At 35.5% G+C, this 27835-nt stretch overlaps 1 long non-coding RNA gene across 1 annotated transcript in view; it reads right to left on the bottom strand.

The window, feature by feature from the left end:
• Window positions 1-408: 408 nt before the first annotated feature.
• LOC134809607 (uncharacterized) overlaps window positions 409-27835 on the bottom strand; it is a 60916-nt gene continuing 33489 nt past the window's right edge. The window contains exons 2-3 of the long non-coding RNA XR_010155812.1: window positions 7307-7464; window positions 409-4956 (exon numbers count right to left, since the gene is read on the bottom strand). This is a non-coding gene — a long non-coding RNA (uncharacterized LOC134809607). The remainder of the gene's footprint in view (window positions 4957-7306; window positions 7465-27835) is intronic.

Below are 27835 nucleotides of genomic sequence, written 5' to 3'. Positions count from 1 at the left end.
AAAATAATAGTATCTTCACTTACAAGAGAGTATCATGATCAACTTTGTCTTGTAAATGTTCTTCCTGGCTGACTTATGTATTGACTTAGGTAATGCAAATATTTCCTGTGATATTTTTAGCATTAAAGGGGTCCTTTCATAGCTAAAAATTTAACTTTTATTATAGGAAGTAAGTAAATGATACCTAAAATTGACCAATAGTGAAAATGTATTATAGTTCCATTATTTAGAAATGCAGAAACAAATGCCAAAAAATAGTCAGATAAAAAATAATTACATATTATTTATTTTGGGTTTTGCCTTTCTTTTTAGTTGCTGAAAGAAACACAATTTCCTTCTGCTGTCTCTTTGCTTATTTCTTATTCTTCAAATAAACATTTTACGTGTAAATGGAAGAAGAAAATTACCTTTTTTTTTTTTTTTTTGCCTCAGCTAGGTTCTTCCATGACACAGAATTGTTGAATAGATAGCTCTAAAGCTAAAAGTAAGAAACACAGCATTCTGTCTGCGGAAAACTGTGTTGTATACCCTGAGGAAATGACAATAGACAGTTGAAATAAACATTGATAATGAATTTTGCTATTTATCTTTGTTTTGTTTTGGTCCAAATCAATGAAGACAAAGAGTCAAGATGGTGAGCAGTGGGTCTTGGCCAATTCTATTGAAAATATAATTAAAAGATTCTTCTCATCTAAGATTATATTGGAATTCTAAACACAAAAGATGCTGCCACTAGTTAGAACAAGTGTAATTCAAAACACTCCTAAGAAAAGAAGTGGTGTTTAATTGTTTGTCAATAGGCTATTGTTTAATGTTACTCACCTCAGATCAAACTTGCTCAAAGACAAATGTTCATACTTTTATTAGCTGTACTCTGTGACATGACATTCAAATAAACTAAAGACTAATAAATCAAAGTGTAGGAATTAGTACCACAATATTTATTCTTTCTGGGTATCCGTGATATACAAAAGATTGCTTTGTGTTAAAATTCTCAATAAATAATATTGCTTGAAGGCATGAAATTAAATTAAGTTTGCCATTACTCTGAACACACCAGCATTTTTTAGTACTCTTTCTGTATGTGGAAAATTGGAAACCCTCTTTACTCTCATAATTTCCAGTGTTTATACATATGCCTGTCAAACAAACCCTCCCTTTTAAACAGAGATTATTCTTCATTTAATTTTGCATTCTTTTTCAAAACCAAGGGTTAATACAAAGCAATGACTTCCTAATGTATACACACTGGGTGAGTGAGTGAATGAATATATATAGATAGGTGGAAATTTTGGAGGTTTGCCTCTCAGTGTCAGAAAGTCAGATTAGGCAGACCAGCATCTTTCTGTGGCCTCTGATATAGCATCTCACTTTAATTCTTATTTTCTCCTTTGTTTTGACGCTCCTTTGCCTCCTAATTTCTTCAGGCAAACAAGAATTTATGAAGCACCTTTTCATTGCAAATCAATTTAGGTATATGCTAATTGTACTCATGGTTTGTTCATTCAATAAGCTTCCTGTTCAGTATGGAAGATAAGAAAATTCAAATAAGAATAAATTTAAAAGTTATATCCTAAGAGTAAAGCAAATGAGGTTCTATGGCAAACTCCATTCTTCTAATGACACCATTAATTTACCACATTTCCTTCATCCTAAAACAGTATTGATTTTCAAGGCATATCATCAAATTAAGAATAGCATTTTGAGGAAATACATTATATTAAAATGTACATATTTAAAAACTACTTAACAGTAACATTCATTTATCCATAAAATTGCATGTCACTTTATTCATCAGTATCAGCATCTAAGCCATGACACAGTCCAAGTCTAAAAATTCTTCTGATAAATTTTGACCATCAGTGGGTAAGCATATCATCATAGTGACTAACAGTGCTCACGATCCTAATTTCTTAACATTTTTAGGAGCAACAGTATAATTTAGAAACAAATCGGATAATTCTAGAGTTTTTTTCTCCATTTACTATTTCATTAAATTCTAGTTAACTTGTTTGTGTTTATGGCTGAAGTGATAGTCCCCCAGGACTCAAAAATTGGTCAGAGTTTTTATCTAGTTTTGAAAAATCTACAGTGAATTCCAAAAACTTTGGCAATACTACGACCTTCATTATGCTAGATGGCAAAAAACAGGCGATCATCTAGGTTCACAGTAACTTCTAGTTCTAATGCTCCTTAAGGGGGTTATCTTTTTGTGGACATTTTAAATGACAAATGCAGATCCAAATATAAAATTCAACCACTGCTGATGGTACTAAGGCAAATAACCCTTCTCAAATAGCAGCCTGATAAACCAGAAGTCAGATGAATATACCTTTAATTCTTGACCATGTTACTATAAGCTCAGAAATGACAAGTATAATTTATTTCATGCATAGAAGGCTTTTTGACGTCAATGATGTTTACCAATTTCAGAAACATTGACATTAAAAGTAAGTTGAATTTCTTAGAATTGAATTTCTTAGAATATTTCTGTTTGAATGTGACCCATAACTTCTGATAATTTAATAAAATGACATTCCCTATTTTTATTTGTGCCTTACATGCTGGGCACTTTACACATTATTAATGTACTTAGGATGTTGCTATATTCTGGCCAGTAGTGTTGCACCTCTAATTTCTACTGTTAGTACATGTATAGATCCCCTAGGTAAAATCACTAGAAATATAATAGACCTCTTAGGGCAATGAAGGAGGCTTAGTCTGAGTTGCTTGTTGTTCATATAAATCAGAAATGTACAAAGTCAAGTAGAAATGTAAAGTACCCAATCAACTAAACTTTGTGTCACTGATATCAACTTTCCAACCCACCTTAAGGTTTAAGTATAAAAGAAGGAAATAAAAGATAAATCAAACATAGGTACATAGGGGCTGGGGATGCCACTACAAAACAAACAAATCAACAAAAAACAATATTACAGGGGAAATTCAGTCCCAGAGGAAGATGATAAATCTAAATTCACATTTGTTGTTTGCGGGTAACAAAATAATATCCGAGGTAAAAATTTACATTGGTTATTTGGAAATGGTATAAGTTCTGCAATTAAGGAAGTGAACTGTTGGTAACCGTTTGGAATACAGTCAGTAATTGAAGCCCCAAAGAATTAATTGCTATTAAGAAATAATGATAAAAATAAATTAGAACTTGTGTTCAAACTTAATATTTTAATGTAACCATCGACTTCTATAACATACATATATTCCTTGAATGTGGCTAATATGATGAGGTCCACTCAATCCTATATTGGGAAACTTAGATGACACTAGAGTGAGTTTCTAATACCCTGGCATTGCTCTGAACTGCCAGTTCCTAACCTACCTTAAATCCTACAATTTTTTCTTCATCTCTACAGATTCTTACCATAGGGTTTCTCCCCCAACCCCATTTATGGCCTTGTTTCTGCCTTCAGACTGTAGGATGGATTCACTCCTATGTTCTGGCTTTCCATGACATCTGTACCTTATCTTTATTTTGTCTATAGCTGTACAGTCTTCTGCAGCCCCAGGTGAAGATCTGCACATGAGGAACAATCTCAGGATTCTCTGTCTCATTGCAGCCCTCCCTGAGTGTTGTCCTCTTCTGTTTTAGAATGGATCCCTCTAATGAGACCCACATCTATTTACTTAATAGGAGACCACTAGTTTCTACAAAGAATAAAAAAGGATTGAGCGTTAAAAACAAAGAGTATGTTTCTTGAGGGGAGCTCTAAAAACAAACTAAAAGAGCAAATTTAAATATAATAGGAAAATCCATAGGATAAAAATAAGTTGTTCTTAAAATTTTATGTTTGCTCAATAGTTTCTAAAGTACAATAGCTCTCTATTCATCAGTAAAGACTAACTTCTCCAAATTCTAAAAGCATAAAAAGTGCCAGACTATGAAAGATCTATTCAATTAACTCACACGTACACCATCTGCCACCATCAAATTTACAAAATGCATAAACTCCACAAAACAATTTATAACAATTTATGACAAAATCTTAAATCATGCATTTAAAAAATAAAATTTATATTTAAGTATGTATACATACAAACATATATTAATATGACTATGTATATATTAACCTAGTATGCACAAATAAGTAAAACAACCACATGTTAGCAATTATAAAAAGTACTGTCTTACAGAGCAAATCTTATGCAAATTTAGCAATAATTTAACTGTTAAAATTTCAAATTATTAGAACAAAACAGCTTTCTTTTTTTCTAAAATTTTTTTTTGAAACTTCCAGCATAAGTAATAATCAACCCCAACAGTTTTCAAACAATACTTTTGTTTGAGTCCTGGGCTTCCAAGTTGAAAATGGCAAAATAAGTCTCCAGTAAATAAAATTATATTCCTTTTTTGAAACCTTTATATTACAAATGCTACTTGCACAATATTAACGTTAATAATCATAGATTTTAATTTCATTAAAAATGATATTTGTAAAAAATGCAAATTTGTGTTAAGAAAGGTTAATCTGGATCATATTTGGGGCAAGATTAACAAAAATAAGGTTGAATATTTTGCTCTGATCTCAAATCCATCCCACAGGATGCAAAATGAATTTGAAATAAAATCAGGCAGTTTTCACAGGCTCAGAGAAACTGAATTCTGCAACTAGTATTACCTACCACTAGTGGCCAAGAGTCCAGATGGATCCTGAAGTTAAACATGGCTTATTCCGAGCTATTAGTGCCAGCTACCAGACAACTGAATATTCTGAGAGATAATCAGCCATTTGTTGAGAACCTCAGGCACATACCTGTGGCTTCAGGAGGTAAAGGAGAAATACATATTTCCAAATATCATCTCAGAATTATTTAGCAGCAGGCCTGGAATCACTTGATCACCTCTTAATTGAGTAAAATGTTCTTACCAAAATGATCACAGGTCAAAATGGGAAAGCATCTACCATCCTTCTTTTCTCAGATTTGTTTCCCATCATATACCTGGAAAATCCAAAAATAGAATATGGAATTTTGCTGCATTTTAAACCAATAGATTAATAACTGGTTATTATAGGTTGGAAGGTTGGAAAAGGGGGAGATATATATATATATATATATATATATATATATATATATATATATATATACACACACACACACACACACACATATATATACACATGTGTATATATACACATATATATTCACTTGAATGCTCTTGAACTCAAGTCTCAGAGGAGAGAGGCCCACGATGAAGTAGAAAGGGAAGTGAAATTTCATTAATTTGAACAGATCAAAAGGATTATAAAGATACATATTGGAAATAGATCCACAGGAGTAGTTGAGATTTTAGCAGGCTAAGAAGAATGAAATGGCATGTTTATCAGAGGGAATAACAGAAGTAAAGAGGCTATGTTTACGAAATAGCCATCGAGATGCAGGAGGGTAACAATACCTCTCTTTGATGTTTGAGAATTAGGTGCCAGGCACAGCCAATAGTATACACAGGTAGATCTAATGACTGTGGTCCAATATTCCAATAAAGTTATGGGAGTAGCAGTATTAAATTATCACCATTTTATTGATGAAGACATTAAGGTACAAAGTGTTCATATAACTTACCTTCAAGAACACAGTTAACAAGTATGAGAGTTAGGATTATGAACTGAGGTGGAGCGACTGTCAAGCCAATATTCCTAATCACTATGCCATACTATATATTGAGGAAATAGGAGAGTGTGAACTGGTTAAGTAGATTAAGGCTATGTCGTGGGGACCTAGCCTGCCTCCTACAGAATTTGTTTAGGCATGTCTCCTGTTGTGTGAGTTTATGTGATATGAATTAGAGAGAACATGATTGAATAATTAAGGGGAAAGATTGTCACTACTCCAGCAGCTGTTGGAAATAATGTTATTGTGACTGGGAAGAAGCACCTTGCTCAGTGGAAAAATGCTATTGAGTAAACAGAGTAGGAACCCACACCTGCTTGGTTTGCAATAAATGGATGCTCAGCTGGTGTTCTTTCTTCTATTTCCTGCTGGAAGTTGTAAACAACACTAGAATTCATTTTGACAGTACCAAGTTTATTGATTCTTGTCTGATCTTACATGCTCTTCAGTATCTTCCCAGGGATGTTTTGGTTTATTTTTATTGGTTTTGTTTATTATTTGTCGCTTTCATATAATACTGCCATACCTAGTTTGAATAATAATTTCATCAAAGAAATTTTTGAATAAAATATAATTTGGTTATTGTGGTCTGGTATTATTTACTCCTTTCCTTACCCTCTCTTAACACATACATATTGAAACAATTGGTTTTATAATACAATTTTTGAAAATGTGAATTTTATTAGTAATATTGCTGTCATTAATAGCAAAAAAAAAAGATTTAACTTAAAACTCAGTATGCAATGGGGAAGCATTAATGGTTTCTGAGAAGATAAATGTGATACAAAGAACCATGAATTAGATAGATACTGGGTAGATGGTTTGCAGTAAGGGAGAGAGAAAAAACAGGAGAAAATAAAGATGAGTCAAAGGTGAATGTATTTCAAACCCATGTGTCTGAGAGAATAGTAGTAACATTAATAACCTCAGCCAAAAAGACATCAGGAGAAATGTAATAAAACAACAGTCTCAACTGATCATGTTTTGGAAATACATATTTTATAGGCATAATTCTCCTGCCATGAAATTTAGTTATCTGTAACAAATACAAATGTCACATTAAAACCATTTGTTTCCCCAAAGGCACATATCCCTGCCTAAGATGTTACTTATAAGAAACAATTAAAATCAATCTCTTAATAATTTATATTTTTCCACATATACCCCAATTCCTCTGTGTTTTTGAAAAGGCTGCACCTTTTCAAAGGTGAATAGACAATTATGTGCAATGCCTATTACAAGTGCTTCATGGTTAAACTAACATACTGCTTTCTGAGTTACCATGGAATTTAACTCTTAGTAATAGAGCATAAAAGCACTTCTAAAATTGAACTTAAAACCCATATACTTATTAGGAGTCTCTTTATTTCTTCTACTGTTAGTAGTCTCCACAAATATATTTTCAATAATCAAAATTATAATTCATTCAATAGCTGGAGGTCAGATATCAATTCTAAATCATTTTCTCACAAGCTCGGGCCTTTGAAAATTAAAATTAATTATCCAGTTACGATAGCAACAAATCAAAGTTAAATTCTTACATTATCACAAGGGGACCTTTGTCTTAAGATCTAATTATTGATCTATTTTCTAATGCAAAGAAGCATACCTAGTTATGTATAAATGTGTTTTTGATAGTTTTTCAGTGGAATTGACAAATTATGGATTAGCCTCACCTCACCTTCCTTAGATCAGCAAATATTTGGAAATCCTCCAAATGCATTAATCGATTGGAACATGTCTGATTAGTCTGACATTATCTCTTGACAAATGCCTTCATTCTCTTCTGAATCAGCACGATATACACAAACTTCAGTTTGTCTCTGTAGCAGACATTTCCTGTGAGGCGAAAACAGATTGCAGCATGAATACATTGTCTAAATTTATTTTGAATTCTTAACCTAAATTTTTAAATCTTAACAAAATATTACATTTGGTAAGGTTTATCATTTTCCAAGGCAGGAGTAAATTGAATTCTTCTTATATACCTCAACTGAAAGGTTAAAAACTGAAAGTATTTAATAAAATTTTACTAAGTAATCTGAATAGATAAATGTGTGGGTAGTTTTCAATATGAACACAAATATTTCATTGAACAATTGACAATTCAACAACCATGTTCATGCTTATTAATTTTTTTTTTCACAGTTCTTTCTGCTATATCCAAATTGTTATTTGTGTTGGGAAAGTAGATCCAAATGCTTAAACATATTCCTTCCCTCTTTTCAATGAATACACCTGCCATAAAAAATGATGTTTTGTTCTGTGGTTTCATCTAAGTTTATGAAAGAGATCTAAAGGAATATAGCAATATCACATACCTCACAATTAAGGTGGCTCTGTTTCCAAAGATGAAAAAGCTGGTGGGAGGGATAGGGAAAAGAGTAATACACTTGGAAATACCATACCAAAAGATAGCTTAAGGATGGCCTTTACTAGAAAATATGACTCTGCCATGATAAGAAGTTGGAGTGGCCCTGGGGAGCTATCTGTCCATTGTAGAGAAACAGAGCTAATCTGATGAAGGGCTTTTGAAGCAAAGTGACCCTGGAGCATTTGTTGGCTGTGTGACAAAGCTGACTAGTCTGGTCCTCTGGGCCACCACTAAGCCTACTCTTAAAAACAACACCTGATAAATGCACTCAGCTACCTGTTATGCCTCTTTCCCTTAAACAAAACTTTACCCTACAAAACAATGTGTTTTTTTCCTACCTTGGATGCATATTAAATGCCTAGGAAGCTTTTAATACATGCCTTGGTCTCTGACTTATTCAAGACCCATAAAATCAGGATGTGGGTTGGAGCAGAATTTGTTTTTTAAGGGATCTCTGTGGTTGAGAATCAGTGCCTTAAGTGATCAGGCTACATGCATCCTCTTCTACTGGTCACAGTCACTTTTCCAGAGCTCAATTCTGCTCCAGATGAATGCCCATGACCAACTCAAATCACATGCTGCCTGAGGCCCACATCGTAAGCTCCCCACACCTATCATAGAGTAATCTTCGTAAGATGCTGAGGCTGATGGTTGTGCTTTAGATACATGCATGCTAAAATCAGTCAAGAAAGGAGAATTTAGGAGAAGAATTAAAACATAGTCACAGCATAGGAGGACTGGAAATAAGTCATTCTGAAACAAAGAAAGCAAACAAATGCTAGAGAGTTCATGCATAATGTCATACATCAGAAATAAACCTTATTAAGGCAGTATACTGTACAGAGTGTAGAAACCAAAATCTTTACCCAGTCGTCAACAGGGCTCCCTCCATCTATAGCAATCCCTGAAGAGGCTATATAATGCAAGACTTTATAAGAACAGAGATTGAGTTACTGAGTGTGTTCAATGGAATAAGAATAATAGAGTTTGCTTCAAAGGGGCACACAAACAAACTACACATGCAATATAAATTTACTATTAACTCTCATTTTTAATTCTCTAACTAATACACTCACAAAAGCCTTTAACCCCATGAAAGTAAAGTAGTTGCTTCTCATGGGCCAACACTTGTAGGTAGATTAAAAATGGCAATTTCGAGTATATAGCCAAGGAGGATTGTTGAATCATGCTTGAGATTAGCAGGAAAGAAATGCCCTATTCAAACAGCATTGCCTGCTGTGGGTGCAGGAGCATGTATGCTGGCAACCTCACCTGCCTTAGCCATGTTCCTTATCTGCTCCTTCTGTATTGTCTTCCCTTTACCCTCTTATCTGGTTCTACTTAAATTGCTGATCTTTTTCTGTATGCAAGAGTTTTAACACTCCAACATTCTCTGACTAGGAGCAGGTAATTACTCATAGCTGAGTTTTTATAATAATTACAAAAATTAGTTTCCTCTTCTTATTGCTAAAAGTTTGCACGTGTGTCCTTAATGAATGACTTTTTTGCAGGGAAGGGTGGAGAAAGAGGGGGTTGTCTTCCAAGGGTCTCTGTTCTTAAAAGACCTGAAGAGTTTCTCTTTCTCTTTTTTAAAAAATATGTTCTGGAGAATGCCTGTCACCAATAACATATTTTCCAGAAATAGCCTTGTTTTATTTCTGTATAATGCTGTCTTTTTCTCTTTCTCAATCTCTACTTGGAGCTGACCTGCTGTGGTGGGAAGGGATTTCTATTCTGCTTTGGGTCTGAGTGGGAAAAAGCAACCTCCATTTCACGTCTAAGTGAAAAACACGCCTCCACTAGAAGCCAGGGACCCTGTGTGGCTTTATGACTGAAGCAAAAAAGAACTTCACTTTTGATACTTTCATAACCACTTTTTCTTAGAATAAAGTAAAATTATTGTGGGAATCATGACCTAAATTCCTCCAACATGTTTATTCAGCTATTTCATAAGTCATAAGACATAAGTAATTTCATACAACATAATTTCTTGTCTGCATTAGCATATTTCTCAGCCCCACACATAAAATGAGATGGAAAGCTTGATTAAAAACATAATAGAATGGATGAATTTAAGAAAATGTCTGTAAATTCACCATATAACCAAAAATGAAAACCAGGGCATAATACTTGGTATTTAAATATTCTATATCCTGTTTCCTATAGAATTTTTTGACTAATGTTTTTAGACTCATACAAATATACTGTCCAAGTAAAGAATTCCAAGTCTTCCGTATTCTCGATAAAACTTAGAAGAGTTTTAAATATATTAGTGATGTAGAATGAAGTCTTTCTTGATTAATCAAGATGCTACAATGATGGAAATATATTAAGGATCTGAACTTGTTATGAAAATAGACAAAACTGTGACAATATTTATCAAGTGAAAAAGATACAATGGGCCAAATGAAATAGAGTTAGGAACAAGAAAAGAGTTCATGGCTATAAACTGAGTAGAGTTTGTTTTGTTGTTTTGTTTGTTTGTTTGTTTTAAGACAGAGTTTCACTCTCGTTGCCCAGGCTGGAGTGCAATGGCGGGATCTCGGCTCACCACAACCTCTGCCTCCTGGGTTCAAGCGATTCTCCTGCCTCAGCCTCCACAGTAGCTGGGATTACAGACATGCGCCACCAAGCCCAGCTAATTTTGTATTTTTAGTAGAGACAGAGTTTCTCCGTGTTGGTCAGGCTGTTCTTGAACTCCCGACCTCAGGTGATCTGCCTGCCTCGGCCTCCCAAAGTGCTGGGGTTAAAGGCATGAGCTACCACATCTGGACTGAGTAGAGTTATTTTTGTTTTTTAAAGAATTATAAAGTAGTAGAAAGAGCAACTTTATGACAATTTTTAATTAAAGAGGTCATATCCTGGTAAATTATAACTATCAACACAGACACAAGAAGAAAGAGAAAAAATGTGAATTAATCCAGAACAATTTAAATTTGCTAAACATTTATTTCTCATGAATTTCTGTTTAACAGAAGGCATCATTAGGAACATAAAAATACAAGCCATAGAAAACAAAAGTGAAAAGGCAAGCCACACAATAGAAGATATTTGTATAAATATATCCATAAAGACCACAAACTGAAGCTATACATGTGTGTATGCATATGTATTTGTGTGTGTATGTGTAGATGATAGATATTCTTACAATTCTTTGACAAAGAAAAAAATAATAGAAAAATAGGGAAAATACTTGAACAAGAAATTCACAAGAAGATATCTACATGGTCGATAAACATATAAAAATATATTCAATTTCACTAGTGATGAGGAAAATGCAAGTTGAAACCTCAATGCGATACCACTATGCATTCACTGAGATGGCTAAGATTAAACGACTGACAACACTAAGTATCAACAAAAATGTGAAGCAACTGGAGCTAATTTCCTGCTGGTGGGATTGTAAATTTGTTTGACTGCTAGGGAAAACTGGCAGTGTGCACTAAAGCTCCCATATGCCCTCCCTATGACTCAACAATTCTACTTCTAGACATATGCCCAAGTCTTTGTGTGTGTATTTGAATGTACGTATACAAAAACAGTAGAAGGAAGTTCATAGCGGACTACTTGTAAGAAAAAAACACTGAAACAATCCAAATATTCATTAACAATAATATAAATGAAGAAAGTATAATATATTCACATGAGAGAATACTATAAAATAATGAGAATGAATGTATACTCATTCATGCAGTTACAAATATGAGTCTCATAAATGTAATACTGAGCAAAAGAAGCCAAACAGAACAGCACACGCTGCATGATTTCACTATTATAGAGTTCAAACTAATCTATATTGTTTTAAAGAAAATTTTTGCTCAACTTTGAGCATGCACACACAATTGTGTATCCTGAACACCTTATGCTCTCTGGAATTTTACACAACCCAGTCTTGATTTGATTAAAACCAGGCTTTCAGTTAGCAGTGAAGTGAAACTTGATAGTGGCCTCTCACAAGGAAGAGTCTACCATCCACCTTAAAACCAGCCAATACCTGAACTCAAAAAGCTGCCTAATTTTATAATATTTCTCCTTTTTTGATCTACATCAAGCTCTTTCAATTTCTAAATAAAGAGAAACTGAACTTGTACTTGAATAATGCCTTGCCAGGCACGCAAATAAATTCAGCCTCATTTTATATTGTTATTTATTAGCCTTTATTTCTTTTCACTTAAGAAGTTGGTAGACGTTAGGATACTGGAGGCACTTACAAGGAGGAGATATAAGGTGTGCTTGTGGGGTGCTATTCCCTCTTGATTTGTGGTAGTGACATAGCTGTGTTACTGCTGTGAAAGTTTACTGAGATCTACCTTTATGATTTTATAGTGTACATTGCAACAAAATTCACTGGAAGAAAGACAAAAAATGTGTAGCCATTAAAAATATTTCAAACAAAACAAAAAACCACAATAAAGTGAAACAAACAAACAAAAGCCCTCCAAAAGCACATTAGGCTAAGATGATTTTACAGGCAAGTTCCACTAAACAGATAGGTCCTAACCTTGTTCTACAGAACAGAGATAGAAATATTGTGCCCCTGCTCATCTTTTTTGTTTTGGTTAATATAACCTTGATAGCAAAAACTAGACTGTACAAGAAAAGAAAATTATAGGCCAATCTTACGTATGAATATGACTCCAAAACCCTTTTTATAAATCAAAATTTAGAAAAGAAACTAGCAAACAAGGAACACAGATGTATTAGAGAATTAAAACAAATGGTAAATAAAATTCAGGTAACCCAAAATCAGTACATTTTATAGACAGGCCCTGTGTAAAGCTTCATATAATTTCGATTTTCAAGCTGGAGAAATAACTAAAGATAAGTAAATCTTACAGGACTTATTGTAAAGAAAGATTCAATTTCCCCATTATCCAATTAACCTTTTTCCTAAGAAGCAGCAAGGAGAAAGAACATGGAGGGAATGTTACAGGTTTGGTTAGATTCCATTTTATCTATTCATAATTCTCCTGAAGAAGGCAAAGCTTGTCAATGAAGCTGGCTGTTCCAACTCAGAAAATACAGGCTTTTGCCCAGGCACAGTGGTTCTCAAGGTGTGGGCTCAGACTAGTGTCATCAGCAGCATCTGGGAACTTCTTAGAAATGAATATTTTAAGGCCCCACACTGAATCATTAAATCAGGAACTCTAGGGGCGGAGCCCAAGACACTGTGTTTCCATAAGCTCTCCAGGTGATTCCATGAACTTTAAAGTCTGGCAACTGCTGTCCTGGGGTAGAAGACTCTGTTGCAAATGGGCAAGTGCTGTATATTATGCTACATTCCTCTTTTTATTTACTCCAAGAGTCAAAACAAAACAAGAAGATGGAGGAAGAATGTGCTGAAAGGAAGTGTAACTCCCAACCAAATCAAAATGACATTTAAGCACACAGAAATGGAAAGAACTGAACCTTATTTACCCTTTAGCTTTTCTAAATATGGGAGAATATTGTGAGGTATTAAAATCAACCTGCAAAAAGTCATTCTGTTACTTGACTTGAGATATTTTCAATATCAACTTTTATTATTTTTTAAATTACAGAATAATAAATAGTAACTAGAAAAATATGACTGCAGATAAGCACAAAAAAGAAAAAATAAACTTGTAGTTACATTATCCACAGATAATGTTTTAAAAGATTTATAAATTACTTTAATAATATGTTTTGATAACTGGTAGGACCCATTCTGCATAATTACTCATTTGTTTCATAATTTTCCTGACTATACTTATGATAATATATTTGCACTTACTCTTATAGATTTTAAATAAACAGTTTCATACAGGACATATAATTTTGTAACCTGTATGCTATACAAAAAAAAATGAAACTGTCTACATCTCTTTGTATATAAACATTTTCTTCTACAGCATTTTAAATGTGGCATGTCATTTAATTGCTTAAATGTGTCATAATGTACTCAATCTGCTATTGTCGAACAAGCAATATTCCTGATCATTTACTGTTACAAAAACTCTATAATGAACATTTTTGTAGGAAATGCTGCTCATATACTAAAAGTAGAAAGTTAATAAAGGTTTTTGTTTATTGTTACTACTCTTTTCTATCTTCTCTCTCTCCTCTTCTTTTTCTCTGTCAAACACATACACACACAGAATTGCTGTTCTTTTTTTGTGTATATATTACCAGCATTATTTGCATTTTTGCACCACTCAACAATGGGTGTTATTTCTTTTGATCTTTTCCAAGTTAACATAAAATAGAATGTAATAAAACTTTGTGTTCTATTTATGTAAATATAAGTATGGTTGAACACTTTTAACATATTCCTTAGCTCTTTTGTTTCATTTGTAACTTATACATATACTGTATCTATTTCCCTATCTTTTAAGTTGTATTTGTTTATATTGAAAAAAGAAAACGTATATATAGGTTTCTGCTTTTCTAAAGGTCAAACTGATAATAGATGTAAAATAGAAGTCCCCTGAATGCTCCTATGCCAACTTTAATCCAATTTTCTTCCCCAGAGATACCAACTATTTACAATGCAGTGTATGTCTTTCAATCACTGTTTTTAGTCATTTACACACATACGTGCATGTACACAAACATACGTTTATATACACATACAGGTTTTTGACAAAATTTTAACCACATTGTATACAGAGTTCTCTAAATTGCTTTTTTTTCTTTCTTAACATGTTTTGGGAATTTTCCCCTATCGGTATATGTAAATCATTTTTCTATGGCTTTATATTTTCAGTGGAATTTATGTATGATAATTTAAAAAATTCTTTTACAAATCAATGTTTCAATTGTTTTCAATTTTTTCATGTTATAAATAATGTCCCAATAATGTTTTACATATGATTTTGTTCATGTAACCAGTATGTTACATCATTAAGTTTCAGTAAAATCAGAACATTGTTTTCTGTCAATTAACTATACAAACCCCTTCTGATTTTACCCTATCCCTGGATAAAAATCTCTCTAAGCCCTTTAATATTATCTCTTGGACATTTAGTAAGTCTTCCAGTCACATAAGTTATCATAATACTGCTCCAATATGCATTCATGCTTAGCATGCACCAGGCAGCTTGCTAAGCACTTTCCGTGTATAGTCTTTCTATCTTTGTAACAGGCTGGGCGCTGTGGCTCACACCTGTAATCCCAGCACTTCTAGAGGGCCAGGTGGGCAGATTACCTGATGTCGGGAATTCGAGACCAGCCTAGCCAACATGGTGAAACCCCCATCTCTACTAAAAATACAAAAATTAGCTGGGCATGGTGGCATGCACCTGTAATCCCAGCTACTCGGGAGGCTGATGCAGGATAATTGCTTGAACCCGGGAGGCGGAGGTTGCAGTGAGCCAAGATCGCACCCCTGCACTCCAGCCTGGGCAACAGAGTGAGTCTCTTCATAACAACACAAGGAGGTAGGCATTTTAGATGAGGAAACTTACGAACTTGGCTTACAGAGGGCACACATAGCTAGTGCAGTGTAAATATCAGAGTCGGTTATTATTTACAAAATAAAACCAATTATATGAGGAGAATTTATTTAAAAACACAGATGTCTGTAGTGATATGTTGCTTCATTTAAAGATAAATACTGGCCCATTGTGGTAAATCACTGTATGTTGACTTTTATTCTTTACTATGATCACGCAGGAGACTATGTGCATTTATGAACATTTATGCACTTCTCTCCCACTGTAGATGCATTTAGCTTGATTGTTAAGCACTGCTGTTACCTAAAGCACTGTCGAAGATACCTTAATTCTTAGTCCATAATTACAATACTTGGACCTCATCCACCGTTATACTGATATAATATTCACTAGTAATACTATTCTGAACAACACAGAAAATGAAACAAAACAAACAAAAAAAGCTCCTCTATACTTTAGCTTGTATTGATTAACTAAGAAGGAACATTTTCATTTCCATGGTAGGCAGGCAAGCAACATCTCTCTTGCATAATAATGTTTTTAGTCTACAAAGATTTAGCTGGCCCATATCCCTATACTGCATGAAGACACCTAATTAGCCCTTCTAATGCTACAACCCAAGACAGCTCTGCATGTTCTTCTGTATAAATAACACATATTATTCCTTAAATTCCTCAGATTAGCCCTTCACCTTCCAGCAAGGTCCATGTTTAAAATCTTACCAAAAAGTCTGGAAGGGGTAGTGGAATTAAATCTATCCCATGCTTATTAACTTTTAAAATATACACTAGAATAACAGAATGACCTGTCAAATAGTCAAAGGAACACTTTGGCTTTCTCAGATGCTAATTCGGTCAATCCTCTGATAGTAGAAAACTTAGAAATGCTTCTTCACTTTTGTCAGTCTACGTCTACTATTATTAGGTCATTTTTTTTAAATTTTATGAGTATATTGATTAGGAGAGAATTCACTCATCTTAAGATAGTTATCCATGTTTCTCATTTCAGACAATTATGTCTTTTTGATCAGGAAAAAAACGAAAGGATGAATATTTTCCCTGTTGATACTGCAGTTGCAAAAAATATAAAACAATATTTCTAACAAAATTACAAAGATGTCCACTTTGAGACTTTGTGGCTCTCCTATCTGTCTAATCCTTCCTGTTTACCATTCTTTCTTCCGTTTTTTCTTTTCGTTTGTGTGTGTGTGTGTTTTTTTTTTTTTGAGATGGAGGCCCACTCTGTCTCCCAGGCTGGAGTGCAGCAGTGCAGTCTCAGCTCAATGCAACTCCTGCCTCCAGAGTTCAAGCGATTCTCCTTCCTCAGCCTCCTGAGTAGCTGGGATTACAGGCACATGCCACCACACCTGGCTAATTTTTGTATTTTTAGTAAAGACAGGGTTTCATCATCTTGTCCAGGCTGGTCTCGCATTCCTGACCTCAAGTGATCTGCCCGCCTCAGCCTCACAAAGTGCTGGGATTACAGGTGTGAACCACTGCACCCAGCCTCTTTCTTCATTTTTAAACATCAGAGTTTCACACTTCAGGCCACACCCTTTTCCTCTTCATTCCCTCCCTCTCTAATGCCTTCAGTCACCCCTTGGAATCAGTTTAAATCTCTCACATTTATCTCCAGGCCAGGTACCTTATTTGAGTGTGCAGATGCCTCACACACAAATATGTGACTCATAACCAGTTGTCCTTCATTGACACCACCTAGCACTCAACCCTTTATGCCCAAAACCGAACTCGTGCTTTGGCTGTGCTCAACTGGTTTCCTCCAAGCGTTTTCATCTTAGCAAGGAACTGGAAGTCATCCTTAATAGGTCTGCTTCCCTCTCTGTATAAGTTCAGGTACATCCTAAAAAACTCTCAAGTCTTTCCACGTATCTCCACCACCAACACACCACCCCAGTCTAAGGACTTTTGTCTCTTTTGGGGAGACTACTAAAATGAAACCCTCCTGTTTTCCTGTGGGAGTATGCCATTAGTGTACACATTGTAGCCATTGTTGATATTTTAGAATGTAAATCTGATCATGTCACCTCCAGCCTTACCTAATCACCTTTGTGGCTTCCCATTGTTCTTAGAATAAAGGTAGAGTATACTTAGGCTTCCTATAACCTGACCTCTGCTCTCTTTCACTGTTCTTACTTTGAACTACTCTCCTTTTTTTACCATCTGCATTACTTTCCTTTCATTTTCAAGAATATTTTAATCACTAACTCACCTCAGTGCTTTCATACATGTCATCACCTTGGTTGCCACTCTGTTTTTACTTCACACTCCCTTAACTTATTTGTTGGCTCATGGTGACACAAAGATGTCACCCAAATCCTCTCTCAGGAAAGATGTGATGTCCCAGCTTCAATTGTAAGCCCCTGCAAGGACTACCTCAGCTTCAGGGATCCATCCACCTTGCCCAAGAGCATGCCCTTTTTGGAGAGACCCACATCCAGTGACTTACTAAGTGGAGCATCTTTGAACAACTTGAATGGACCAATGTAGTTACAGAGCTCCCCATGGGGTCCCCTGAGGCTGGCATCACAGTTTGACTTCTCCCTCTGCTGAATACTGTTTCTTCCCCTTCCTTTTGCAAATGTAGATCCTGATGGTTTTCTCTAATAAACTTTCTGCCCACTAAACTGTCTCAGAATCCACTTCCAACATACTCCTTCTCCAGAGGTTGGCTTAGATGTCACTTCCTGAAGGAAGCTGTGCATGAGTTTCCCAGGGCTGACAAAAAAGCATACCCACAAACTTGGTGACTTATAACAACAGAATTTTATTATCTCACACTTAGGGAGGCTAGAAATCTGAAATCAGGGTGTCAGCAGGGCCACACTGTCTCTGAATGCTCTAGGGGAGGATCATTTCCTGCCTCTTATAGCTTCTGGTGTTACCAGCAATCCTTGGTGTCCCTTAGCCTGGAGATGCATCACTCCAATCTCTGCCTCCATCTTCAAAAAGGCTTTTCCCCTGTGTTCATGTCTCTATGTCCAAGTTTTTCTCTTCTTGTAAGTACACTTATCATATTGAATTTAGGGCCCATCCTAACCCAATAAGACATCATTTAACTCAATTATATTTGCAGAGACCCTTTATTAGTCTGTTCTCACACTGCTGATGAAGACATACCTGAGCCTGGGTAATTTATAAAGAGACAGAGGTTTAATGGTCTCACAGTTCCACATGGCTAGGGAGGATTTACAATCATGGTGGAAGGTGAAAAGTACGTCTTACATGGCAGCAGACAAGAGAGAATGAGAGTCAAGCAAAGGGGAAAACCCCTTTGAAATCATCAGATCTTAGAAGACTTATTCACTACCACGAGAACAGTATAGGGGAAACTGCCCTCATGATTCAATTGTCTCTCACTGGGTCCCTCCCAAAACACGTGGGAATTATGGGAGCTACAATTCAAGATGAGATTTGGATGGGAATACAGCCAAACAATATCAACCCTATTTCTAAATAAAGTTACATTCACAGATTTCAGAGGTTAAGACTTCAACACATCTTTTTGAGAGGCACACTTCAAACCATGAGCTATATGACTGAGGACGTATTTAGATGTAAGATAAGTTATAGTAGATATCTGTCATTCTTTTCAGTGATTAAACATCTTTAAACTGTTTTTTTCTGCTATTTAGGGATTTTCTTAAATCTAACCATAAAAGTCCATCTGTTTTCCCAGCCTCCTTTATAGTAAGGATAAAGGCACATAACTTCCATCATCAGAAGCACTTCTGCCAAACACCGAATTCAAAGTTAATGGTGCCAAAACAGCATACACTGTGAAGAATCTATTTTGGGAAGAAAGGTGACAGTGACATCTAATTTCCAGAGACAGCGGTGTTTGAGTTCAGATACTATCAACTACAAGCTCACAATGTTTGTACTCAAGAGTGGTGGCCCAGTTGTCGTCAACAGACCAGTTATGTTGTGTGACTTTGAGTACTGATACTGGATAAGCAGTTTCTAAGCAGGGCTCTCTGGCCAGCCTGAAAATTCAGTAAGGTTAATATACTTTCAAACTGCCTTCTTATAATAGCCAGAGTTGGTATCTATTATCTGCAACTAAACCCATAGCTTATACAGAAATCTATCTAGGGTTAGTTACTTAAAGGAAGGAATGAGGATGAAGTAAGTAACTGTATTAGTTTGAATCTCCGTAAGGCTGTAGAGGTAGAGTTAGAATCTGGGACTCAAATGCTATTAGGACTTCCTATTGACTTCAGCTCATCACATCTCTGCTTTTCTCTGTGTGACAAATTTTTTCTTTCAGGCTGATTATGCCTGCTGGAACCAGAATCAGCAGCAGCCCCTATTCTCTCATCCTGGTTTTTGAGAGAACAGAGAAAAAAGGACTTCTCTTTGCCAGTTACAGTTTTAAAAATCCAGACAAAAACCTTTGATTAGCAATCTTGAGTCAAAATGCTCACTCCATGGATGAATTAGTATCATCAGGAAATTGAGTTACTATGAGTTAATTCTGTCTGCTGTGGCCAGAGAAGCAAGTTGTCAAAATCTCTTTAAGAATACCTACCACAGCAGAGAGTAGAAAGAAATGAACAGATTCCCCCTAAGCAGAAAGGTTTGGGGGTGGGAAGAGAGTGGGTGGCATAAATATGGCCACAGGAAAAACAATCACTGTGAGCCTGGCAACTACCTCAATTTGTGTCTACTGTGAATGTTTTCTTTCCTTTTTTTTTTTTTTTTTTTTTTGAGACCAAGTCTTGCTCTGTAGCCCAGGCTGGAGTGCAGTGGCACAATTTCATCTCGTCCTCCTGGGTTTGAGCGACTCTCATGCCTCAGCCTCCAGAGAAGCTGGGATTACAGGCTTGGCCCACCATGCCCAGCTTATTTTTGTATTTTTAGTAGAGACGGGGTTTCACTATGTTGGCCAAGCTGGTCTCAATCTCCTGACCTAGTGATCCACCTGCCTCAGCCTCCCAAAGTGCTGGGATTACAGGTGTGAGCCACCGTGCCTAGACACTGTGAATGTTTTCTATGCTTACAGATAAAGTTTTATCTATGCCTACAAATAGTACCAAGTACTAACTCTTTAGAACTTTAAATAAAATAATTAAATAGATCTTATATGCATGAATTTGAATATGGGCTTCAGGTATGCACAAATTCTTCTGCTAAACACTGCTGTATTCCCAATGTCTTAGGGACATAGCAAATAGAATATGGAGATATTGGCATTTATTATTAAATAGCCAAATAATTAAGGAACTATCTGATTCAATGAGTGAATCTAAACCAGATATTAGAGTAACCAAGGGGTAGCATGTGTTTAAAAAAAAAAAAAAAAAAAAAGGCCTGGCCCGGTGGCTCACGCCTGTAATCCCAGCACTTTGGGAGGCTGAGGCGGGCAGATCACGAGGTCAGGAGATAGAGACCATCCTAGCTAACAGGGTGAAACCCCATCTCTACCAAAAATACAAAAAGATCGCTGGGTGTGGTGGCGGGCACCTGTAGTCCCAGCTACTCGGGAGGCTGAGGCAGGAGAATGGCATGAACCCTGGAGGTGGAGCTTGCAGTGAGCCGAGATCGCACCACTGCACTCCAGCCTGGGTGACAGAACGAGAATCTGTCTCGAAAAAAAAAAAAGTTTGTGCCTTTTTACAATCTACTTCATATTTTATTTCGTTTCATATTAAGAGGTAATATAATGATAAAATTATAGGATTAAAGTAATTATACTCTTTACTAGATTTAAACAAGTTAAGTTCTCTATGATCAGAATTCCTCATCTAATCAAAGAGAATAATATTAGGACTAATGTCATAGGAGCCTTGCAACAAGTGTGATATTAAGTGGAATATAGGTTTCACTCCACAAAAGCTTACTTCTGTTATTCTATCCATCAGATCCAAGTGACTCCTAAACCACCTTACTACCATGATCACATCCATATGCCTCTGCCTGCTTTGACTCTCTATCCCAATGCTGTTGCTTTGTTCCCGTATATCTATACTCTCTTGAAAAATACTTAGTCTCTTCTTCAAAAAAAAAAAAAAAAAAAGAAAGAAAAAGAAAGTAGATCTTCCAAAATAAAGACAAGAAACAAAAGAAATTTTTCTCTAACTCCATCTAACCTTGAGGTTGGAAGTGGAAAACAATGAAATGATTTCTTAAATAAATAACAAAGCGTTTTGTCTTTTTAGTGTCGTTTCCTTCCTTACAGCTTCTTTGTCGTTCACACTGAGTCTCAGGTGTAGCTCTCATTACATCAGAAGGTAGAAGAAAGACCACTGGGAATTAGAGTAAGTTAAGTGAGAAAAAATATAGGCATAGTCCTCCACTTCTCCATTAAAACAGTCAGATACAATCTCAAAAAAAAAAAAAATAGAATCCCCAAAATATTTCCATGACAAACAAATTTACGGATATAATTAGCCTATGTATAATCATTATTTATTATTATATATCGTAATCAGAGTACAGCTCTTGCCAAGCTAATGTGTCCGCACTCCTAGAGAAAGAACTAACAATGAATGAAAAGGTTGACTATTAGTCTCAGATTTGAAGATATGATTAATGTAAAGCAACCAGTGAGCTTTCTCAGGCCTAAACACATTGATCCCTGGAAGATCCATTTTTTTTCTCCTTACTGATTTAAGGAAAGAAAACAAAACTAACAAACAACAACCAGAAAAGGTCAAAAACAAAAGCAAAAGACCCTAGAGGTCCTGCCCAGAATTTTCCTGTTTTTCTCTGAAAAGGAACAGTTTGGGTGAACCTAAGTATATTTAGACAAGAAATAAACAACAGGAAATGTGTAATTAGTTTGTGATTTTATAATTAGTGTGTTCATGATATTTTCCCTCTGTAGGATACACCAATAATAGAGACTTACAGGGCGAGAAATTTGTTTGAGTTCTTTTTGAAATATTATTTTAGGAGTCTAAAAAGGGCTTTAGGGTTCATCTAAAAGTGGTACCGTCTGTTCTTATTATGATTTCTCTCCACTGAAGACTATATTGTTTTATATAAAAGTACAATCTTGTCAGAGAACGAGTTATAAAATGTTAATTTCTGATCTAGCTCTCATTTTATTATGTAATTCTATCTTTAAGCCAAATATATAATGAAAAAATTACTTCACAAAATGAAAAGCTTGCCTTATCAAATTACTATTTTATGGGCATTAAAAAGAAAAGCAGATTATATTTCTTTTGTTGAATATTTTTTAAGAGAGATAATTCTGCAAACTTCTTTGGAAAGATGAAAAACATTCCTATCCACACATCATCTGAATATGTACTTACTTCTTCTTACTGCAATGCTTTCAAATTTATAACCATAAAATAGCTTTCACTCTTGATTTTTAGAAGCTTTAGTTCTGCCATCTGGAAAAATCATACATTCATCCATACATCTATTTTTTCATTTATTCTGAAATATAATTTTATCACCAGTGGGTACTATATGCCAGGTATCAGCATGGTCATGTGAACAAGCTGATTCTCCATGATTACAACCAGTCTTGTACCAATTCCTTTAACTTTCTTGCCTCTCTATCTAGACCTTGACCTCACAGATATTAGTATGCCTGGTCTGTCCTCGTCATTCAGTTCTCAGCTCAAATTTCATCTCCTCAAAGGTATACCATTGGTCATAATATCAAAGGTAGTACATTCTCAATCTGTCATCCTACCTTACCTAATTGATTTTACTAAGGAAATTACCATCAGAATCTATAATATTCCTTCAGTTGTTTATATAATTATTGTCCATATCCGTGAGCAAGAATATAAGTTCCATGAGAGCAAGTGGCCTAGCCTATATTGTTCAGTGCGAGGTCTCCAAAACCTTGAAGAAAAAAAAATTAGTGAGTAAATAAATAAATCCTAGCTGGAAATGGGTATAGATATTTAACAAATAATAATACATAACCATAAAAGCTCAACAATGTTAAGTTCTACAAGATACTTGAAAATAGTTTTGCGAGTGTGTGTTGTAAGAAAGTTTAACCATGTCAAAGTCAGTTTGAAAAATACCAAATTAACCTAGCCATATGAAGGACTCTTACCCTTATCCAAAAAGTCCAAGAAAAGACTAGTTGAAACATACATTGTTAAGCTAAAAAGTTACTTTGGTTACAGTGTGAAACTGAGATCAGGGTGCGGATGAGTTTCTGGAGACTGGTCTACACTTCACACAAGAGATCAAGGGACAGTAGTGCAAAAGGAGATCAGAAGAACAAATTTGACAAGGATTTAGGGGATAAACATTAGCTAAACTTGGCCATGCATTGTATATGAAGACAAGAGGGTGCAACATACAACTCATCTGTCCTAAACAACTGCATGGATAGTGGTGATGCTCAGTGAAGTGGGAGACTCTGGAAGAAGACCAAGTTTAGTGGGTAAAAAGATATGCTGTACTGAGTTTGAGTTTGAGACATTCTTGAGATATCTGAGTGGTGATTTTGAATAAGCAGTTGAGTATATAGGTCTCTAGTTCAAAGACAAAGTCTGAACTGGAGAGCTAGACTTTGGGGTTATCTATAATGGAAATCACAGATGTGGGTGACATCACCTGGAAAAATGAGTGTTTTTACTTCCTTTCTCATCCAATTTAGATGGCATTCTCTGTCATTATAACCATTCTTGTACTTTTTTTTGTTTTTGTTTCTGTTTTTTTTTTTGTTGTTGTTTTTTACTTTCTTGCCTCTCTATCTTTGTATGACTCTTGCTGAGGGAATTCTGGATAGATTAATCTGTTTCACTTCTTCATTCCTAAATAATACTGGAGAAAACCAACCACCTTGCAGATTGTTGCCTTTATAGATTCATGGGTATTTAATATCAATTGACCTTTAATGGTAATCAACAATTCTTCCTTTCGCTCCACTCAAGTATGTATCTAATTTTCTACAGAAACTATGTTAAGCCTTCAGCATTTATACTAATCCCACCATTTACCACTCTCAATCTCAGTAAGTAATGCTGTTTCTTGAGTTGCAGGGAAATCAACAACTAAACATTGAAATCGTTGAACAGAAAATTTCTCAGTCTCCTATCACCAATTTTACAAACTCTTAGATGCAACATAAGATAGAACTTAAGAGTATAGGCTTTAAATCCAGACAGCTGGTTATTTTTGGAAAAGTACATAAAATTTCTGTGCCTCAGCTTTTTTGTCTGTGAAATGTACACAATCCTAATATCTAATGCAAAAAGAGATTGCATGGTTAAATGTACTAGAGCAGTGGTCTCAGACTTGCACGAGTATCACAGTCACCCAGCAATCTTGTTATAGCAGACAGTCTCATTCTTAGAATTTTGCAGAATGGCCTTTCTAACAATTTCCTAGGTGATGCTGACACTGTAGCACAGCAACAAAGAACACAGTTTCAGAACCACTGATCTAGTACATGTGAAGATTTGGAAATGTGGTTGCACATAATAAGCATTCAAAAACTTTTGCCATCTGTCTGTCTATACACACACACATACACATATATACACACACATACACACACACACTATATATATATGCCTTTTCCTCCTTTTGTCTTGAGACAGTGGGGAAAGCCTCTCTCCTCTCCATAGCTGATCTCTCAGCTTTGTTCTCTGGGACCCATGAATTTCTCTTTCTCAGGTAATTTGATCAATTGATTATTACCTATAATTATTAACCTTCATCCTCTTTCTCTCTGCATATTTTATCTCATTTGAATTACTAAACTGAAATTTAAGCATGTTCCTTCTATATCAAAAAGTAATCACTGTCAATATTATGGAGTCTTTTAAAAACCACCCTAACCCTTTTCTCCCTACCAAGCTATACATTCCAAAATAATTGTTTTTAAACATTCACTCGTTTTCCAGATTTTCAACATTTACCAGTCCCCCAGATAATTGCTTTCTGACTTATTTCCATACTGCTTTCCTGATATTGTTATAAAAATATCAGCACTAACCTCACTATAGCTAAACACAATGGATATTTACCACCTTTGGGAGCAATTGGCATTGCTGATCACACCTTTTATCCTGAAACACCTGTTCTTTTTTAATGCACACTCTCCTGGATTTTCTTTTATTCGGTCACTGCATCTCTAACTCTTTTTTTTTTTTTTTTTTTTTTTTTGAGACGGAGTCTGGCTCTGTAGCCCAGGCAGGAGTGCAGTGGCGCGATCTCGGCTCACTGCAAGCTCCACCTCCCAGGTTCACGCCATTCTCCTGCCTCAGCCTCCTGAGTAGCTGGGACTACAGGCGCCCGCCACCACGCCCAGCAAATTTTTTGTATTTTTAGTAGAGACGGGGTTTCACCGTGTTAGCCAGGATGGTCTCAATCTGCTGACCTCGTGATCTGCCCGCCTCGGCCTCCCAAAGTGCTGGGATTACAGGCTTGAGCCACCGCGCCTGGCCTCGTCTCTAACTCTTATAAGATTTGCCCTTTTGGGGGCTTCTGTTCTAAATCTGGCTTTTTTGGTTCAGTTTGTATTAGTCTGTTTTCACGCTGCTGATAAAGACATACCCTATGCTGGGAATAAAAAGATGGTTAATTGGACTTACAGTTCCACATGGCTGGGGAGGCCTCAGAATCATGGCGGGAGGTAAAAGGCACTTCTTACCTGGCAGTGGCAAGAGAAAATATAGAAGAAACAGAAGGAGAAATTCCTGATAAACCTGTCAGATCTCTTGAACTTATTCACTATGACAAGACTATCACAGGAAAGACCAGCCCCCATGATTCAGTTAGCTCCCCCTGGGTCCCTCCCACAATACATGGAAATTCTGGGAGATACAATTCAAGTTGAGATTTGGGTGGGGACACAGTTAAACCATATTAGGTTTGTTTGCTTGTTTTTTTAAGTCTTTTTCACGGACATTTTCTCTTCTGACTCTTCATTCTGACCGAACAAATATGTTGAGAAAGGAATACTAATATGAAAGTATAGTATATAATATACACTTATAAAAATGTATTAGAAATAGTGAGTAGAAATACAACATTTAAAGTCAGTGTATTCTAAGAAATAAATATGTCATCAGGATTTTCATATTCAAAGGAAATAAAATTGATAGGTTGAAGAGATATTTGTATTTCAATGATAATTGCAGCATTACCCACAATCGCCAAAGTATAGACTCAACCTAAGTATTCATCAGTGGATGAATGGATAAAGAAAATATCACATATACATAATGGAATACTATTCATGTATCCTTTATAGAGAAGGAAATTATGTCATGTGTGACAACATGGATGAAACTAGAAGGCATAATGCTAAATGCAATAAGTTGGGCACAGAAAAGACAAATACCGCATAATCCCACTTATACGTGGAATCTTAAAAAGTTCACACTCATAGAAGCAGAAAATAGAATGATAGTTGTCAGGCGCTGGATGGCAGGGAGCTGTTGGTCAAAGGATACCAAGTTTCAGTTAAATAGAAGGAGTAATTTCTGGAGATCTATTGTACAGCATGATGGTTATAGTAAATAATAATTTATTATATACTTGAAAAATATTAAAAGAATATAATTAAAAATTCTCACCATAAAAAAATGATAAGTATGTGCTACGGTCCAAATGTATGTGTTCCCCCAGAGTTCATATGTTGAAACCCAGATTCCAATTTGATAGCATGAAGAAGTAGGGCCTTTTGGGAGGTGATTCAGTCAGGAGGCAGAGCCCTCATGAAAGGGATTGGTGCCCTTATGAGAAAGGCCCAAGGCAGCTTGTTTGTTCCTTCTGTCATGTGAGGACACAGCAAAAATGCACCATTTGTGAAGCAGAGATTGAGCCCTCACTAAACATGAAATCTGCCAGAGCCTTGATCTTAGACTTTCCAGCCTCCAGAACTATAAGCAATAAATCTCTGTTGCTTATCAATTACCCAATTTAAGGTATTTTGTTATAGCAGCCTGAATGGACTAAAACTATATGTGAAGTAATGGATATGTTAATTAGACTGATTCAATTATCTCGCAGTATATACCTATACCAAAATACCATGTAGTATGCCGAAAATATATACAATTTTTATTAGTCAATTGTACTTTAGTAAAGGGAGAGGGGCTTTTATAGATAAATAAACATAATAGAAATGGGGAATTTATAGCATGTTTATGTATTTTTACCACAGGAAAGAGATGAGGTAAGAAGTGAAAGTGTGCAAGTGAGACTCACCTGTGCATTCACCTCACCCTGGATTCCCTTTGAAATGGAGACAATTGTTTAGGCTAATAATATGTAATGGACAAAAAAAAAAAAGTGCACCACATCAATGTGATATATATGAAAAGCAAAGAAACTCAAGGTCTAATTAGGTTCACTTTGGGAGAAAGTCTCAGGAGGAGTCAAGTTAAGCTATATAAAAATGAATTAAGTTAGCCCAGAATACTTCGGAACTCCTGGAAACTGCCTATGTATTGTTTCTAACAACATTTGTT

This window comes from Pan troglodytes, chromosome 2, assembly GCF_028858775.2.
Source record: "Pan troglodytes isolate AG18354 chromosome 2, NHGRI_mPanTro3-v2.0_pri, whole genome shotgun sequence".
NCBI classification, from domain to species: Eukaryota; Metazoa; Chordata; class Mammalia; order Primates; family Hominidae; genus Pan; species Pan troglodytes.
This window is presented reverse-complemented; position numbering and strand designations above follow the sequence as displayed.